Below are 12,051 nucleotides of genomic sequence, written 5' to 3'. Positions count from 1 at the left end.
CGTTTGTTGGAAAATGTTTTAGTAGTTCCTTAACAAAACTTTATTTGAAGAAAAAATCACTCATAGAGGCCACATTTCCAAAAATGCTGACACATACAGTTCTTTATTTCCGACCTAGAAATCAATTACCAAATTTCGCACGCGCTTCTAGCTTCAAAATTACCTTACTCGTGACATACTGTCAAAAAACTTTCATCTCCTATGTCACCCTCTTAGGGGTGAAATGTCAACAAATCTCTTCTTAAACGATGCCTGCAGTGTATGATCAACAGCCTCTCAAAATTTCAAGTTTCTATCCTTAGCTGTTTGGGCTGGGAGTGATGAATCATCTGTGCATTTCTTTTTGTACAGATGCGTAAAAGAGACACTGCAAAACCGAAAAACGAATATGAAAGTTAAAGTGATCAACACATCTCGTTTAGCCTACTGTCACAAGAAACGATATGATTCATTGTCAAGTACACTCTTCATCTTCTCCCGTCCAACAAATGCTAGCACTTAGTGACCCTTTCCGTGTTCACTGAATTTAATCCTATATTTTCTTCTGCCATCCCACACTTTTCTTTCGATTGGCTTGTATATACTCTCGTTAGTCTCCTTTTACTCATACGTTCAAGATGATCTCTATATTTTTCATGAAATTGTATTTTATCGCTTAACTCACATATTTGCAATTATTGTCATATATCTTCATATGTAAATCAATTTTATTTAGATGATCGGTTTACAGACATTAGAATTTTCATTTCCTCTGTTTCTGTGCGGCTTTCATTACTCTCTGTGTCTCTGTCTCTCCCTCTCTCAATATCTGTTAGTAATTTTCATAAAGCAGCGAAGGAACAGCCATTACATTATACAACCAGAGATGAGCGTACGTCCAGGTTTTGTTTTTTAGTTTTCTTCTTACGGTGTCACATATCGTTTAGAACTTATTTAATTTAATATCCAGTGTCTGTTTTCATCAAGTGATATATTCATGGTACCTAAATTGAACATTTGTTCAACGTGTTGGTTATTGATCACTATTTTGGCTCTAAGGAGGTCTCTCACTAAGAAATCCATCACATTTGTCTAGTAAAAATATTTAGATTACGCTGAGTGAAGGCCAGTTGCTACTTATATAATGTTCTTTGCGATCAGTCTAATGCAGGTCGTAAGAAAATAGCAGCTTATTAACAGATTCCTTTGTGCTAGGTTGATTTCTTATATTTGAGGTATATTTTGCCAAACGCGAACGAAATCTCAAACTATGTATATATATATATATATATATATAATGTTAATTTTTATATATTCTATGCAGTCGTTCACGTGTGTCTTGGTACACCTCAACTTAAATATAAGAAATTAACCTAGGACAAGGGAATTTATCAATAAGCTGCTATTTGCTGACGACTTGCATTAAGTATCCAGACACCTGAATGAAAATAAGTTGTAAGTGCGTGGCGACCTCCAGCGGTAATGCTGGAATTCAGAATTGTGTTGGCCCGACGTTAGGCTTGATGACAGCTTCCACTCACGCAGGCACACGTTCAAAGAGGTGCTGGAAGGTTTGTTTGGGAATGGCAGACCATTCTTCATTGAGTACTGCACTGAGGAGAGGTATAGATGTCGGTCGGTGAGGTATGGCACGAAGTCGGCTTTTCAAAACATCACAAAGGTGTTCTTTAGGATTCAGGTCAGGACTCTTTGCAGGTCAGTGCATTTCAGGGATGTTACTGTAATGTAACCACTCCGCCACAGGCCGTGCATTATGAACAGGTGCCCGACGGTGTTGAAAGATGCAATCGCCATCCCCGAATTGCTCTTCAACAGTGAGAAGCAAGAAGGTGCTTAGAACATCAATGTAGGCCTGTGCAAAGCCACGAACATAAAAAACACGACCACACCGTAGCACCACCACCATCGAATTTTACTGTTGGCACTACACACACTGGCAGCTGACGTTCACCGGGGATTCGCCATACCCCCACCCTGCCTTCGGATCTTCACATTATGTACCGTGATTAGTCACCCACATAACGTTATTCCACTGTTCAATCGTCCAAAGTTTACGCTCTTTACACAAAACAGGGCGTCGTTTGTCCTTTACCGGCGTGATGTGTGGCTTATGAGTGGCCGCACGACCATGAAATCCAAGTTTTCTTACCTCCAGTTCAACTGTCATCGTATTGCAGTGGATCCTGAGGCAGTATCGAATTCCTGTGTGATGGTCTGGATAGATGTCTGCCTATTATACACATTACGACCCTCTTCAACTGTCGGCGGTCACTATCGGCGGTCACTTTCAGTCAATAGACGAGATCGGCCTGTGCACTTTTGTGCTGTACGTGTCCCTTGACGTTTCAACTTCACTATCATAGCTGAGACAGTGGACCTAGGATGTTTAGGAGTGTGGAAATCTTGCGTACAGACGTATGACGCAAGTGACACCCAATCACCTGACCACGTTGGGAGTTCGTGTGTTCCGGGTAGCGACCCTTTCTACTCTCTCACGAAGTCTAATGACTACTGAGGTCGCTGATATGGTGTACCTGGCAGTAGGTGGCAGCACAATGCACCTAGCTTGAGAAACTTATGTTTTTGGGGATGGCCGGATACTTTTGATCACATAGTGTGTATAGTCAGAGAAAGACTACATGGCTTACTCATTGATTTACAATAAATATCTGCTGCTCACTTACCTTTTGCAGAACTATCTGTGCGTTCAAGAACAAACTCTTGATTGGTGACACAAAACGCTTAAAGTATACACGCGTTTGTAAAACTTCCTAAAGTATCTTTCTATCTACCTTGTCGAAGTCGAAATCGACGAACATAGTCTGTATCGATGCAGTGCTTGCGAACAGATTTGGTAATAAAGACAGGCGTATTGCTTTCGCATTAAAAGTGTTGTCCGAAGCTCAGTGTAACTATCCACAAGTAGAGAAGGAGGCATTGGCTATTGTGTACGGTGACACCAAATTCCACCACTATTTGTATGGCAGAAAATTCTAGGTAGTAACTGATCACAAGCCATTGCAGTCCTTGTTTCATCCGATGAAGCCTGTTCCTTGCGAAATGCCCGAAAATTGCAATTATGGGCAATTATGGGCTCTGTTATTGTCTCAGTACCAGTATGAGATTGTGTATCGTCCGACAGCTCACACTTTCACGTCTTCGAATTGGCCCTGGTACAGACTCTTCTGCTGCATCTTATTGTCACATCATGCTCAGGATTCTGAATTGTTCCAATCATTTCCGCTGAACTATAGGAAAATTGCATAAGAAACGGAAGTTGATTCAGATTTGAACCTTTTGCTAAAGCAAATTTGCACATCTTGGCCCCTCTCGTTGCATAACATAAAGAACTCTGTAGTGCGTCGATACGTTACGTGTCGGCATAGCCTCGTTATGCAGCAAGGTGAGATTCTTTTTCAAAATGACAGTAGACAGTCACGTGAGTTTATCCCCAAAGCTTTGCAAAGAGAAGTGTTGCAGTTACTTCACCAACGACACTGGGGCATTGTTCGTACGAAACAGCTATCGCGTCGACCCTGTACTTGGCAGGATACGGACACCCAAATAGAACAGATGACGTCACAATGTCACGCATGTGCGGGAAATCAGTCCGCTCAGCCACAAAAATTCTCTGCTTGGCCTATGTCGAAATTACCATAGCAATGTGTGCACATAGATTTTGCGGTACCTTTTCGTAACATTCATTGGTTGATTGTTGTAGACTCTTACAGCAAGTTTCCTTTTGCTGTGTTAATGAACTCGACAACGTCACGTAGCACTGTTCAGACTTTGTCCTCAATTTTCGGCTCGAAGGTTTGCCTGAAATCATAGTGTCGGACAACGGCTCTCAGTTCACGTCAAATCAGATTCAGTGCATTCTGTGAACGCAATGGCATACAGCCTCTGACTAGTGCACCGTTCCATCCACAGTCAAACGGCGAAGCGGAACGTATTGTCAGAACCTTCAAGTGGCAGATGCTGGCTGAACTTCACGCCGCCCACACTAGGGATCAAGCAACGCAACTCTTTCTCGCCTCTCACAGTTCGCATCCACGAGATAGACCATCGCCGGAGGAATTGCTTCAAGGCTGCTGCCATCAGACGCTGCTACATCTGCTCCACCCTCCTGAGCGTCCGGCCCCGAAAGAAGGGCACAAGTATTCCTTCAAGCCGCATGATGATGTGTTTTTCACGGTTTTTAGCGGCAGAAAATGGTGGGCACGAGGCGAGATCCTTCGTCGACTTCGAGCATTCATGTATCGCATTTCAGGCCCAGGCTTATTGCAAAGGCGATGTCACAATCAAATTCGCCACTGTCATGTGCACGGTGATCCCTCTACATCTGTTCCCTCAGATTCACGGATCCCGAGGACAGCGCGGCCACAGCCGCTCTCATCGGGTGCCATCACAACACCATGGGACGATTGTTCCATTAAGTTTCGGGTGTGCATCCGCAAGAAGTCTCTTTATTCTTCTAATATTTCGGCTGTAAAACGTTCAGCCGTCTTCAGAGTGAGCCGCAAGACTGCCGCTCCAGTGCTTGCTTCGTCCCTTTATACTGTTGTACCGCGCGACTGCGCATGCGGCCACAGATGCAAATGCGCCAGAGACGTTGGTCGGCGGCAGAGACGTGCATAATGCGCGAGTTGTATCTATGAATCCGCAGTTGATCTATGTTGGCATATCGATATATCATTGTGAGCTGCACTGTGACGACGTCTTTGCGAGTTTACTACAGCAAGTGCCGGATTCCAGGATTTATCAAGGTTGAAACCACTGTCTCTATTAGTTAAGTTCGTCGTCAAGCGAATTTCAACTGCCTCCTTTACTATCGAGTCCCAAAATGACGATGTAGTTGCCAAAATTTCGACGTTGTTATACAACATACTGTGACAATTATCAATACAGTGCTCTGCCACGGCCGACTTGTTAGGTTGTAAAAGTCGTGTGTACCTCTGGTGTTCTGTACATCTTTCTTGGACAGTAAGAGTTGTTTGTCCGATGTAAGGAAGGCCACATTCACAGTGAATTTTGTAAACTCCAGATTTTCGGAGCAGCAAATCATCTTTGACGGAGCCCCTGAAGATTCACGCCATGGGACGACTCTGTGGATACGGAGCCTTCGAACCTTTGCCTCCTCTCGTCCTACCGATGGAGCTGGACCCGACCACGCAGCAGCGGCCGACGCCCTCTAGATCTTCGTATGGGCCTCAGGAGGTGGACGCGAACCCCTCTGGGCGCTTTCCATGTGACCTTTTCACCATAGGGATTGCGGAGTACGACCGGAAGTCTGACGTCCCATGCAGCCACAGATTCACAGCTTTCGGTCCATCAGAACGTCCACGCTCCTGCCTCCCCCTCCCCTTCCTCCCCCTCCCAATTGCGTGTTCCGTATACGACGACGGTTTCTCGTTTTGGAGTGGAGGAATGTTAGGTCTTAAAGTCAGTGCTGGCGAGCCAGTCGGGAACGTCTGAGAGGAGAAGGCTGTGAGAATAGGTCAGCCAATCGTACACTGTCGACCTCCCTCAGGACGACAACGCGACGGCAGTGGCCCCTTGGTGAAGACGATGTAAGCGCCGCCCCGAATTGTGGCCGCCAACTTCGAGAGCATCTTCAACATTAGCCACTTCATTAGCCGACCCATCGTAGCCTCTTCATTTGAAATCTCAGTGTAGCGCAGTTAGATATCAGCAGTCACTGCTGTTCAGTTTAGCGGCTTTTGTTAGTAGAGGTCTCTAGGACCAGAAGTCTTACACGTGTTTGTCTTTTCTGAAGAAGACTGATTATTTTGTATGTCGCCCTTTGCTTGCGACACATATACGTAATTGAACTTGTGGGTGACCATGTATAAAGGACTACAAGAATTTTCAGATCAAAGTTAAGCATTTTCATTTGTCTTGTAATAATAAAACTCACTAATACGAATTCTTTGATTGTTTGTCTAGAAAACCGAGTACGCAAGATTCCTAGACACTACAGAATAGAGATGCTCTGTTAAAGAAATTGGCAACATTGAATTTGCGTAACCCGAATTATAGATTTAGACAACCGGCACTCGAAGAAATCTGCGACAGTTTAGCTGTCCGACTCGGTCAGAATAAGAAAGATTACGGAACTTGTCAACGTCCACTGACGGCAATTTTTCTCTCTTCATTTACGCGGATGAATTAGGAAACAACATCATCAACTTGTGTATGAAACGCCCACCATAGTTCACCATAAATTCTCATGAGTGCTATATATGTATACGTAGATGGACATTTCAGTCATGAACTCTTATTGAACTAAGTTCATGACCCTACGAGTAAGAAGTGAATTATTAAGTCACGATAGTGCACATAACACTTGCAGTGGCTGCGGAGAACTGATATTTTCTACTAAAGACAATGTATTACACATAAAGACCAGGTAAATATTAGCGTGCATTTGAAAGAAGCCAACCACATGATATTGTTACTTTCGGCAGGGGAACAGCAGTGTTTTGATGTTGTGAATTGTGTTCGTTACGTGACCATTTTGTTTTACACTGACCCCAAATCTAAATGAAGTGGTTTTTACCTTCGTTTGACTAAAGCCTGATCCGGATTAACACGAGTATCTGTCGCTCGTAATACGGCGAATCTTCCACGCTAATTGATTATGAGCAGTATCCATCAGCCGATATTGAAACAGAATTATAATTTAATGGCGCAACGTGCAGCAATTAAATTGAGAGATTGGATTACGTTGCCACGCCACAGGATCGTTCGGCTGTCTGTAAAACTTGCTCGTTAAAACGACATACGTTTTTTTCTATTAAACTGTATATTTCAAAATTAGATTTGTAATTGTTCTCGATGCGTGACTTTTAATGGAGTGAACCGGGAAATAATGACTCTCTTCTCGGAAACATTTTTGGCAGTGAAACATATTAACCTATTTCCTGTAACTGTGCACACCACGTCTTCATGTACTGTTAGCAAATTGCATTTTTACATTGAGTTTTGTTCATCACTCCAGAATGACAGCGAATAATAATCAAAACTTCCATATAATTCATATACATATGTATACGGGATGAACGCCAACTCTAGTGACAAAGCTACGAGTGATATTCGGCGATACTATACGAGAGTTCTGGGAGAAGCGACACATGGTCTCCTGTGGCTCTGAATAGCATAGCAGTAGAACAATGAGTTATTTCGTTTATTTATCTAGCTATCTCTACTTCTGTGAAAAAACATTCACACCATTGAAAAGCTATGTATTATACGATTATTAATTCTAGGAATACCATGGGCGTGTCTGCGTGTGTGTGTGTGTGTGTGTGTGTGTGTGTGTGTGTGTGTGTGTGTGTGTGTGTGTGTGTGTGGAGGGAGGGGGGGGGAGGGGAGGGGGCGTGAGAGGGAGCGCTTTCTGTCCACCTTACGAACATATTTTGATTTACTCAGTTTATATTTTAAAAATAAAAAATTTTTTATTGTTTTTCGTCAAATATTCTACCAGACGACAAATGTGTTTTAGATTTTGCTTATGTGTTTCAGATTTGCTTAACAAAGAAGTTTAAGGCTCAGTAGCAGATGTCACTTTTCTCTAACTAATGGCATATTTAGTACTTGCAGGGTTCAGGGGCCTACTTACACATCAATATCACTTTCAAATGTTGGTTTACAGTAAAATTCGACAACAATGACTGAAACTTTCACCTTAAATTCTTTTTGCATGATCACACAGTCGGTAGGACACGTTACTGAAACTGCGTTGATATTGATAAGAATGAGCTACGCGGTATTATCATGTTATAGACCCCATTTATTCATCAGTACCATTTTCAAGATTATGTTCGTGACAACTCGACTATTATTAACGATTTTATTTTCCTGTAATAGTTTTTCGGGTGGACATAATGCGCGTTATGGAAAATGCCTTGGTACTGCTGTGGTTAAAGATGTACAACTCTAAATACTTACTGCAAAAACACTCAAACGAAACACGTACCACGTTATCACAGTGTAATCTACCATTCAGAATGCCGTCTAACGTGATGACGGCGGAGTGTACAGTAACGTTGCCAGAAAAACGATACGGAGACAGAACAATCTGATGTTTGAGGCCCACGAGCAAAGTGATCATAACAGTGGTCAAGAGCAAGTCCCGTGAGTCATCGAACAAGTTCCTAACCAAATAAGACACACTGAGCATACCGCCGACATTTTCAGCGTTGTGCGGATAAAACAGGTGGGGCAAAACGCATTGCAACTATTTCTTTTTCCTTGCAAATATTTATGCGGATCACGAACTGCTATATGTCGCATGGAAGGTATATAGGAATAGCGTGTACTTAAATAACAGATGGCTTTGTGATTGCTGGTAGTAGCCCAGAGTGTGCTGCGAAATCAGTTGTTTGGTTAGCGTCATGTGAGATGGAAGTAATTTGTGTTGAGCAGCGCGCACACTTTAAATTAGCCATTCTGCGAGGGAAAGCGCGAGAGAGTGTCACCGTGAATTGGTGTTCTCTTGGGAATAACACCCTCCCATATCGTACAGATGCGTGGTGGTCAGGAATGTTTCAGCAAGAATGTGTGGTTACCAATGGCCAGCAACGCTCGGTACTACCTGCTCATGTACTTACCATCCCCTACACACGTTTTCTACCAACTTATAAAATTCCGCTGCCTACTCCTTCATCTTAAATACCTCTGAATTTCCTACGTTACCCGTAAACTGGACACTACCCACCAGACACTACGCGCCACTTGTTACATCCCTGCTCGCTGGATCTGGTACTCTTCCGCGCCTCTGTCAGAACATTCCCCCAACCCTAAACCTCCGTACCCTCCACATCCTCTCCCAACGAAACTTTAATCACCTTCCCTTACCCTACCATGAAATCCGCCCTGATGTATACCCATCTCAACACTTCTAGCTAGTTCAACGAAAACTCCGTACCCAAAGACTGGAAAGTGGCACAAGTCATAAACCAGTATTCAAGAAAGGTAGTAGGAGTAATCCACTAAATTACAGGCCCATATCAATAACATCGATATGCAGCACGATCTTGGCTCATACATTGTGTTCGAACATCATGAATTACCTCGAAGAGAACGGTTACTGACACACAGCCAACATGGATTTAGAAAACATCGTTCTCGTGAGACGCAACTAGCTCTTTACACATGAAATGATGAGTCCCATTGACAAGGGATTTAAAATTGATTCCGTATTTCTACATTTCCAGGAGGCTTTTGAAACTGTACCACACAAGCGGCTTGTAGTGAAATTGCGTGCTTATGGAACATTGTCTCAGTTATGCGACTGGATTCATGACTTTCTGTCAGAGAGGCCACAGTTCATGGTAACTGACGGATAAACATAGAGTAAAACAGAAGTGATTTCTGGCGTTCCCCAGGGTAGTGTTATAGGCCCTCTGCTATTCCTTATCTGTAGAAATGACTTAGGAGACAATCTGAGCAGCCATCTTAGGGTATTTGCAGATGATGCTGTCGTTTATCGTTTTGTAAAGTGTTCATAAGATCAAAACAGATTGCAGAACGATTTAGAAACAACATATGTATGGTGCGAAAATAGGCAACTGACACCAAATAATGGAAAGTGTGAGATCATCCACAACAGTGCTAAAAGGAATCCGTTAACTTCGGTTACACGTTGAATTAGTTAAATCTAAAGGCCGTAAATTCAACTAATTGCCAAGGAATTAAGACTGGATTTTATTGACATAACACTTAGAAAATGTAACAGACCTACTAAAAAGACTGGCTACACTACGCTTGTCCGTCCTCTTTTGGAGTACTGCTACACGGTCTGGGATTCTTACCAGATACAATTAGCGGACTGCATTGAGAAAGTTCAAAGATCATCACGTTTTGTACTATCGCGAAATGGGGGAGGGAGTGTCACTGACTTGGTAGAGGATTTGCCGTGCACATCATTAAAACAAAAGCATTTTTCGTTGGGTCGCTATCTTCTCACCAAATTTCAATCACCAGCGTTCTCCTCCGAATGCGAAAATATTTTGTTGACCTCAGCCTAGATAAGCAGAAAGGATCTCCATAAAAAAGACAAGGAAAATCAGAGCTTGCACGGAAAGATGACTTTCTAGACAGAAGAATGAACTGAAATTGCGGATTCATACGTGAGAACAGGTTCGATGAAGCAAACTCGTGAGATTTTCGGTGTCAAGTTTCCAGATGGAGGACTACCAGCAAAGAGAGCAGCCACATAAAAATTGGCGCACTTGCAGATGTGTGAAAAATGTAAAATAACAAAGAATCCCTTCAGATCGCACACCGGAAGCTATTGCAGACATTTGCGGAAGAATTATTCGGAGAACATAAGGGTCCACACGTAAAATGGCCTAACAGGTGCATGTATGTAGGAGGAGTTTCCAGCGGATTTTGAAAGCTCTTAATTTGAGGCCATATAGTGTGACAGTTGTTCAGAAGTTGTAGGAAAATGACAGTCAGAAACCTGTTGAATGCTGCACATGGCTTTTGACTAACATCAAGAATGATTTGTTAGAGCCTTCGCGTTAGAACATGAGTGATAAGCATGGTTTCATTTTTCTGGCCAAGTGAATACACAGAACATAAGGTGCTAGACAACAGAGGACTTTAACACTGTGTGTTAGCAACCACTCCATGACGAAAAAATTGGCGACTGATGCGGTCTAACAGGGACACACACTACTGAACCAATATGTTTTGACACCTTCTCTCAACATGGTTTCATTTAAGGAAATGTTTGATGCATTTTGTGCTCAACCCACTGAATATGAAAGACATTACTGCATCTTCTAGCAAGATGGGGCAACATATCAAACGTCTGAGACATCCCCGCTATGAGTCCATGATATCGTCACTGAGGAATGAACTGTCAGTAAACGTTTATGGCTGCCACATTCGCTGCATCTACCAACATTTGGTGTTTTTCTGTGGGGGCACTCGAAGAGCAATATCTATGAGACTGATCCACACACAATACGATAACTGAAAGGCAACACCAGCTGTGAAGTTGTCCCATCGATAACTGAACTTTACGCCAGGCATGTATGAATATGTTTACAGGAGCAGAACTGTGTATTGATGGTGCAGGGGGTCGCTTTCAACATCTTCTATAGATGTATTCGTCACTGTATTTTTGACTGTAAATAGATGGTACGTCCATTTCAGCTTTTCGTTTCTGTAATTTTACTGCATTTCCTTTGTGTTTACGTGGAATACTTTACAATTGAATTATACACTAACTTACTTGTATTCACACTTGAATATAGACATAAGCTAAGTGGAAATTGTTATCAAGTGAATACTAACTGTAAATGCTGAAACTAATATAATACAATCCAATACAATATGTAGAACAAAACTATTCTAGTACAAGGTAAGGAAATAGGAGCCATGTAGTATACGTGTCGAAGTTCAACTAAACTTACTACCTCATATAAGACTCTCTTACAACAGTGAAACTGTTCGCATTTCATCAGGAATAATCGCAATTGAAATGGTTTCTTGCCAGAATAATGACTATTGTAATTCGGAATACATTATTTTTCTGATAACGCCTTCTATGCAGAATCTGTTGACATGTCATTTACAGCAATGAAATGTGATACACAAATTCCACATACTTCGAAGTGATTTGCCTGTGATATTACACTCTGAATGCTATTTGATGAGCCAGAAAAATACCTGGATTGATTTTAACTACTGTTATTTTAAATTAGCACATTATCTTGTAAATTTTGACTCTAGATGAGCTACAAGAATACTCAATGTTAGAACCAAACTATTTAGTTACTGAAATCTACAATTATGGATGAAGAGATATAAGGCGAAAGGTTAGGGCCCTTGTACCAACACGTCTCATTCCCTGTCACTACCTTATTGACAAAAATACCTCTGAAATAGGCAGGCCTTTGGCAATCACAGTTTCAGTTAATTACATCACAGATTGAGCAAGATATCAGATCTGAATAATAAGACAACAAAAACAGGCAGCCCATTATTAAGAAGAGTTCAGCAAATCCGAATTATGAAATAGCTCTTAATTTAATT

Source organism: Schistocerca serialis, chromosome 9, assembly GCF_023864345.2.
Source record: "Schistocerca serialis cubense isolate TAMUIC-IGC-003099 chromosome 9, iqSchSeri2.2, whole genome shotgun sequence".
NCBI classification, from domain to species: domain Eukaryota; kingdom Metazoa; phylum Arthropoda; class Insecta; order Orthoptera; family Acrididae; genus Schistocerca; species Schistocerca serialis.
This window is presented reverse-complemented; position numbering follows the sequence as displayed.